Raw genomic sequence first — 8565 nt, forward strand, 5'->3', positions numbered from 1 at the left:
TCCGGGCATTGGGGAATGCCTTGTTAGTGAGACAACTTCCTGGGCCTTCGGCATATAGTGGTAGGGTGGCTAGTTCCTTTCCACGACGCCATTACTTTCCCAACTTTTCTACTCTTAAGACCGGTATTTTTTAAAGTGCTTGGTTTGATTATGAACTTTCGCACTAATAATACAATTCCTGCATGACATTACTTCAAAAAACCTTGAGTTTTGATACAATTCTTCTCAACAAAGGAATCAGTGAAAATGAAAATCAGAACAAGACTCAGCTGCCAAGAGGCTTTTTAAAGCGTATCCATAATAGCTTGGATGAACTGTACCTAGGTATTGAAAAATGACGACGAGAGAGGGCCAGGCTGGGTTACGGGCCAGGAGGGGACGAGACAGGATTACCTCCCCTCCCTTACCAACCACTCGCCGGTCCCACGTGCGACATAGTGGGGTGACTGTCGACCCAAAGCTCCGCGAGTGATTGCTGTGCGCGTGTGTGTATGTGCTCACGGTCGGTGATACTGGATTACAGGCTCACTTCTGTTTGAGGTATTTATTTATCGACAGCAACAACTGTCCATGTCTTCTCGATGGTTGAAGACTTACAGTACTCTAGAGCGTGTTTTATTTCTTGTACTTCATGAACCTTTGATGTCGAAATTGTTTCCTTAACTGCTGCTGTTGTTGTTGCTGCTGTTTTAATTGCTGAAACTAATGATGTGGCTGTTGTTGCTGTTTTGTTTACGGAAACGAATGTTTCAGCTGTGACTGTTGTTGCTGATATTGTATTTGATAATAGCAATGATAATGTTTTGTGTTGTATTTATTTCTGTTTTCCAAGTGTTTGCTTTCAGGTTCGTTCTGACTGTTGTTGTTGTTGATGTGTCCCATTCATAAAAGTATTCTTTCATACAAACACACAAGCTTAATGGTTTGCTTGACGGGATCCAAGAAGGGCGTTAGTTCAGAGCCCCCTTCCACTTTGATTACCTAACAGCGTCAAAACAATGAGATTTCGCGCGTACCAAGCAATCATAAACATTTGTCACCATAAAGTGGCGGCTTTAGGTTGGTCTCTCTTAGATTAACAAAGCTCATTGCGGTAATGGCCTTTTTGTATCCATTGTTGTCGTTTTCCGCGCGTGCTTCAAAAGAAGAGAAAGGATAATGATTCTACCTTTGCACTTTGTGGTATCTTTTAAGGTAAATAAGACTCAATCGCTTTATTTTTTTGTTCAATGAGAAGTCAAAATCAAGTTGAGCAAAAAGCAAACGAGCAAATGCAAAGTTATACTATTTGTAAGGGAATCAAGTAATTAATGGTTACGGTTAGAAACTCAGTCGTGTAGCGGACTTTTGTAGGATTCCCCAGATCTGGAGTTTCGTCCATCTGTCTGGAAAAAAAGCTCTTGCCTCATCTATAGAAAAAGAATTATTACCCCTTTTTTTGACGAACTGCGCATTGCCTTTTATGTCATGAAAGACGATCTTTAAAATAAGAAAAAGTAACATTTTTATTGTTCCAGAGGAAAATCTTTCTTGGGTCTACAGGACCGTAAAAACACAATATGCAGGTATACATAGAAATTAAATCATATATTTCTCTGATTTAAATTAAACATGGAAAGAAAGCTAAAGCTGACAATAATGTACATATCACATCAGAAGCATCATTCGACCACACGCATTTATTTATCGCATGACAAGACCCCTAGAGTTATTTAAATACGTGTATGCATTCGAAACAGATAACACGTTGACGTTTATTCTAACAGCAGCCTTATACTAGATGGCTAAAAACTTCTGTTGTACTCTCTTTCTTTGTTGTTAGTGGCACGTATCTGACTCTGCGTGATCTTTAAGCTGTATGCATGATACAACTTTGCCTCGGCAGTATAAATTGAGGAAGTAGATAACTGCCTGCTTAGTATGCACATTTGATAGGCAGTTCTGGCGGTCAGTTCATATTCAGTTCACTTCAGCCACGTATACATTGAGTGGGCCTGGTCCCAGCAGCAGCACATTGTATTCCTGTTACACTTGCTTGGTGTTTATGACAGGGCATAAAGTTCACAGCTACCTCTGATTTTCCATCATCAGTTCACAGCAAATGGTTTCTATATTATGTATACCGTGCTCCATGGGGGTCAACTTGATTGAGACTCTGTATCATCGTCTGTGGTGCAACAGCGAGTCCGATCCCCGCGTGGAAAGACCTTTAATCGTGTATCTTTCTGTTAGAAGCGTTGTATCCCTCTCAACCTGAAATGACCCTACAGACAGAGTCAGAGCCAGCGTTCTCACTGATTCAAATAATGACCTAGCTAATGCCGATGAGGCGTAAAACACCTTCTTAAAAAAGAGAAGTTGAGACTCATATCTCTAAACTTGTAATCCGTGGTTCAACTCCTTCAAAAATTCCACTGACTTAAGCCAAGAGAGCTTTCGAGGAAACCTTAAATATACGCAGTCTCATTGAAGAGAGACGATAGAAGATCGGTAACGGCCATTTTGTGTTGCAAGGGTCATTTACCTGGTTATATTCGGAGCAGATTAATTCGATGCCTATGTTAGTCAGCTGAGTTATGAGTTTTAAATTTCTGTTGTGAAATAGTTGTACTTAATATTGATTTTTCTTTACCTTTTTGTTCAACACTGCACCATATTTTGTCAGTGTCATCAATGTGTGCTTTTATAGTGAGGCTCCTTGCTGTTGCACACTATAGACATGGGTTTGATTCCGATACGGGATGGTCTTTTTTTCTGTATCTCCTTTCCTTCCAGGTTGGCCTAACTAGTTATGGTTGAAGCAGTCAGTCTTGTGAATTATCTCAACTGCATAGCTGGGGGCGTAAAACGTTAAAAATTTACAATCAGAATAATTTAGAATTTATGACAATACAATGACTTGAACCCTGTATAATAATATATACCTCCCGTCGATCTCTGCCAGTCTCAGTGTTCAAATTGAATAGTTTAGAGAGATAACGTTCTACCGATGGCGTTAAGGACATTACAATTTCAACAAGGGTGATTCCAGTTTTCGTTGACCGAATCTGAGCAGATGGCAGATTTTAAACGGAATACGTATGTCTCAGGCTTATATCACCCCCCTCCCCTCCCTACCAATTTTTCAACCTCATTCCCGCTAAGCTGATCCCACTGCCATATTATCATTAATTCATTATTGTAGTTAGATATGATATACCATGCTGCGCTTTACTGCGTTTCTCGAGCCGTCCAAGCACTGCAAATTGTGGAAATAGGTTATGATGTGTTGCCTAATCGTTTATAGCATCCCACAAACCCTTGATATCGTTAGAAAGATATGTCGGATCAAGGAACATTAGGTCGGGGTTTGTGGGGTTTTGTTGTTTATTTTGGGTTTGTTTTGAAGGGGGGGAGTTGTTACTTTTGTTGTTGTTGTTGTTTGTTTGTTGTTGTTGTTTTTGTTGTTGTTGTTGTTGTTGTTGTTGTTGTTGTTGTTGTTGTTTTGGGGGTGGAGGGGATAAGGTTGAATCATTCACAAATAAGAATAAATAAATGAAGTAAATGTTACTTCCATTTACCCCACGACTTTTCTACTATTACCTTGATCATCAGCCCACATTGATTTCCAGGTGTTTGATGGCGCCACTGGCAGGTCCTACTTCTTTACTTTCCCTCCGCTGTTTCTGTCTGTCTGTGTGACTTACTTTTTCCCTGTACTAGATGACTACTAGTGTATCGAGTGCTTCTCTTTACTCAAACAAACAAAGCAACAAAACTTTAATATTATTTATTCATTGATTCATGATTATATTCTTTTTAAAAAGTCGGCATGATAGAATTTATTACATGTCTAACTGTCTGCAACGCTGCGCGGTAAAACAGCATTTTTCCCGGTAGTCATCGCGACCTTTCTGATTCTTCCAATTAGTCCTTTGCGGCGGATGCATGACTGTAAGTAATCATGTATGTTACCATACAGTTCTGTACGATGGTGCCCACCCCCACCCCCACCCCCCAAGTGTACTGTGGAAGCTCACTTCGGAATATACAACTGAAAAAGAACCAAAACGGTAAAGAAGTGGAAAAAGCCTTATCAAAATACAATGTCATTTAAAAAATGAAAAAGCCATTACATTTTTATAGCTCAGTAGTTTTGCCAGCTGTGGTGTGAAATTCATCCCTGCAAATCCATTCATTTTTTTATCCTTTTAGTTCATTACTAGTTCAGCATAATTAGCTCTCTCTTTCGCTGTCTCTCTCTCTCTCTCTCTCTCTCTCTCTCTCTCTCTCTCTCTCTCTCTCTACCTATCTATCTATCTATCTATCTATCTATCTATCTATCTATCTATCTATCTGTGTGTGTCTGTATGTTTGTCTGTCCGTCTATTTGTCTGTCTGTCTGTCTGTTTGTCTCTTTGTCTGTCAGTCTATCTCTCTTTCTCTCTATGTTAGTCTGTCTGTCTGTACGTCTGTCTGTTTGTCTGTCTATCTCTCTCTCTCTCTCTCTCTCTCTCTCTCTCTCTCTCTCTCTCTCTCTCATATAGACATACGCATACGTGAGTCAGCGTGGTGGAATCAGGCTTTCGTCAAAATAATCAAATCAAAGATATAGGCATTTTTCAGCCCGTTTGGCAATTTTTATCAAATTTTTGTTTTCAAGCTCAACAGCTTTTACGTCTTTTTAAAAACACATTTCTGTTTTTATTATCCTGAAAAGCGTTGATTAAAGGTACACAAATGTACATTTTCAGTTTTCAAGGACTCATGCATTCAAAGATACCAGCTTTGGCGGTCATTTTCTCCCTTATTCTTCCTCTGAAATCAGGTTACCCTACTTACTTCAATCACAAATATTTCGACTTCTATTAAAGAGAGAGGGGTCCTTTTTTCACAGAAAGATAGACAAATGAACAGGCTTTAAGGTGACACCAATAACTCCACAAGCCCAAAAATTGACGAATGCCTGATTCCACAACGCTGCCTCACATATTATGCATACTCGTACTCTCTCACACACACAAGCACTAACGTAATCATATGCACACGCGCACACACACACACACACACACACACACACACACACACACACACACACACACACACACATGTATATATATATATATATATATATATATATATATATATATATATATATATATACACACTCACACACACTCACACACACTCACAAACACACACACACACACACACACACACACACACACACACTCAAACACACACTCACACACACTCACTCACACACACACACACACACACACACACACACACACACACACACACACACACACACACACTCACACAGACCCCCCCCCCTTTCACACACACGCACACAAACACAAATGGGATAAAACGGTGTCAGGAATGAGTATTTTTGCAACCTATCCACAAACTGGACCGTGATGCTGAGGTTATAGTCTGTCTTCCTCATAGTTTTGTAATTCTAGACCGTAGACTGTCATGGCTACACTGCTTTTTACTCCCTGTAAATTGTTTGTTATAGTAGAGGTTTTGCAGCGCTCGCAACTGCATACGGTCATATGAGAGCCAGAAGATTAGAGTGTTACATAGAAGAGGAGATAAGGATGATATATGTTTGATAGGAAAGAAGGAGCAAACCACACCAGAGCACCTGCCAACTGCCCACACTCTCTGTAAATATCTCTTTATGAAGCGTGCAAACCATGGGCTGTGTGCCATTTCTGTTAAATTAAGGACAAGAAAGCGCATCTTTTCTTGATTTTCAAAAGATATCGTCGTTTACTGAAATTGGTGTTATTGCCGTACCGTTATATAAAATAATTTAAAATTACCAATGTTAATGATCCCTGAAGGGCCATTTGGTGTACATTGGCAAAAATACATACATACAACAAAACATAATTATAATCTATACCAACATACATACATCCATGCATGTGCATTCATGCATGAATACATGCATACATGCAAACATGCATACATGCATACGTACGTACATACGTACATACGTACATACGTACATACAACCCTACACATCTTCACACATAGACAAACAATATTTCAGCAATACCGAACAATTCCACAACCATGCTGTTGCTGGTGGCCACTGAGCAGCGCCCTGTTTGTTGAGCTTGGGTTGTTGTGTCTTGCTCAAGGACACACTCCAGTGACCACCCACTTAAACCTCATGTCGCCGACACTCGATTGACTTTACTCTTGAGTCTAAACTCACCACTCACTTCTAGCCACTGGAGTCCTCAGTTTTGGTATAGTGGAGTGTGCAAGCTCCCCCCCCCCACTACCCCCTTTTACGCTAGCCCTTTTGTCCTCTATTTGGCTCTATAGTGAACCAGTAATCTGTCAGAGTGCACGGAGTCTTTGGAGTAGTGGTGAGGCGCTTTGCTGTCGCACCTGAGTTCGATTTCTGAGCGGGGAGAATAATATGTTTGTCGAGTATCTCAATCTTTCTGATAAGATGTTGAATCCCTTTCATCCCGGGTTGGCTATTATTGGCCAGGTCGGTAGTCCGCCTCTTAAATGATCTTAATATTTTCGATACAAACATACTTTCTTGCCTTTTTTAAACTCCCAGTGGAGCACAGGCCATCAACAACATTACTCCAGCGAAGGCTGTCCTGAGCATCCTTTTCTATCTGTTTCCATGATGTCCCCGCTTTTTCAATTTCCGCTGATACCGCTCGCCTCCATGTCATCTTTGGTCTTCCCTTCTTGCGCTTTCCTTGTGGGTTCCACGTTAAGGCCTGCCTGATGGTGCTTGTCGGGGGTCTCCTCAGGGTGTGTCCAATCAATTTCCATTTCTTCACCTGAATATCTTCCTTTCCTGGCCTTTGGCGTGTTCTCTCCCACAGTTGAGCATTCGTGACTCGATCGTACCACTTGATCCTCACTATCCTTCGCAGGCATCCATTTACGAAGCTCTGCAGTTTCCTTGCTGCTGTCATTCTACACTCCCTATTCTCTCCTCTCCTCGGTGATGAAGGTCCTCCATCTTCCAGAACTGGCGGTCATGTTGTTTTTGCTGTTGATGTTTTTGTAGCTGCTTTTGTTTTATGGGAAAGGGCTGCTAACCCTTTGCCCAACCGACCTTAGTCGCCTTCTACGACATGCACGGATACAGTGGTCCTATTCTTTGCTCCCCTGTCTCTTGGACAGGGCCCCGAGAACCACACGGGTTCTCATACATACATACATTTCCCTTTATCAGGTATTCCTAGGATGTCGAGGGGAGGTGCAGATTTCGGTCCTGCGCTAGGTGTTTAGTGTCTATGATAGATATGTTATGTTGTTCCAGAACCTTTTTAACACCATCCAGCCAGGACCTTCTTTGTCTTCCCTTTGATTTGAAGCCAGATTCAGGGGTAAAGTAAGCTCTAGCCGCTAGTTGTTTCTGGAGCATTCTGGTTTGTTAGTTTTAGTAAGCTGTTACGGCGCTCGCAACTGCATAAGGTCATATGAGTGCTAAGGGGTGGGTGTCAACAGAAAAGTCTAAATGGGGAATCAGGCTCACTCTGCTCACCTCTCTAGCCCCAACAGCACAAAGTCAGCTTCGACTATCAAGGCACCCCGGAAATTGCAGTTCTCAAGAGAGTGACAAATATGCAAAAGAAGTAGAGAAAAAATGAAGATAGTAAGGAGGAGGAAAGAAAAAGCAGCAGTTCCCCCTATGTTGCTCCGGCACAGTATGAGCATGACATTGATAAGTCAGCCCATTTACACTTCTAACGTGCATCCTTTTGGGAATGGCCTAAACTCACTTCAGTCAGTAGCACTGCTCGGGGGAGGAGGGGGTGCTTTCTGGTTAGATGTCCTAACCATTTGACTCTTTGACGCTCTATGAAATTTATTACTGGTGATATTCCGCTTTGTAGACTTATGGTTTCGTTCCTTATGTGGTTTCATTTGGTGACGTTGATGGTTTTGCGGAGACACCTCATTTCGTATGCATTGATTTTTTATTTCTTGTGCCTTGTTTAGATACCGTCTTTGGCACTGGTACTGGTATATTAAGGTTGGTAAGAAGATGTTATTGATGAGCTGGGATTTCACTTCGGTTTGGATGTTCTTGTGACTGAGCAGGGGTGCTAGCTGGTACGTCACTGCATTTGCCTTTATATTTCTTGTTTCTTATCTTTGTCCATACTCCCATCTTGTGTGAAGATGCTTCTCATAGATTTAAATTCCTCTACTTATTGGAGTTGTGTTCCGTCAATAAGGATGTTTCCATGGATTACTGCTGACCTTCATAACTTCTGTTTTTGAAATGGAGATTTTCACGTTTAAGTGTTTACAATCTTTATTTAGTTTTATGGTGTGTTTTGTAATTCATCTTCATCTGTATAATAAACTTTGGTCATCAGCAAATAGAAGCTCTTTCAGTTCAGTGATGTTGTCAATTGCTGCTTTCGTGATCTTATGCATGTAAGTGATGAAGAGAAGCGGAGAGAGAACACACCCTTGTCTCACCCCAAACCTGATGGGGAACCAGTCCGATAGTCCTTATGTTGATCTTACGGCACACAGGCTGTTTTTATAAAGTGCCATGTTGTTCTCCAGCTATTGTCC

General features: G+C 41.2%; 1 protein-coding gene across 1 annotated transcript in view; it reads left to right on the forward strand.

Moving 5' to 3' along the window:
• Nucleotides 1–425: 425 nt before the first annotated feature.
• LOC101855413 (advillin) overlaps nucleotides 426–8565 on the forward strand; it is a gene marked incomplete in the record, with an annotated part of 77437 nt that continues 69297 nt past the window's right edge. The window contains 1 exon segment of the mRNA XM_013080727.2: nucleotides 426–540.

The sequence above is a fragment of the Aplysia californica genome, unplaced genomic scaffold (genome assembly GCF_000002075.1).
Source record: "Aplysia californica isolate F4 #8 unplaced genomic scaffold, AplCal3.0 scaffold00097, whole genome shotgun sequence".
Taxonomy (NCBI): Eukaryota; Metazoa; Mollusca; class Gastropoda; order Aplysiida; family Aplysiidae; genus Aplysia; species Aplysia californica.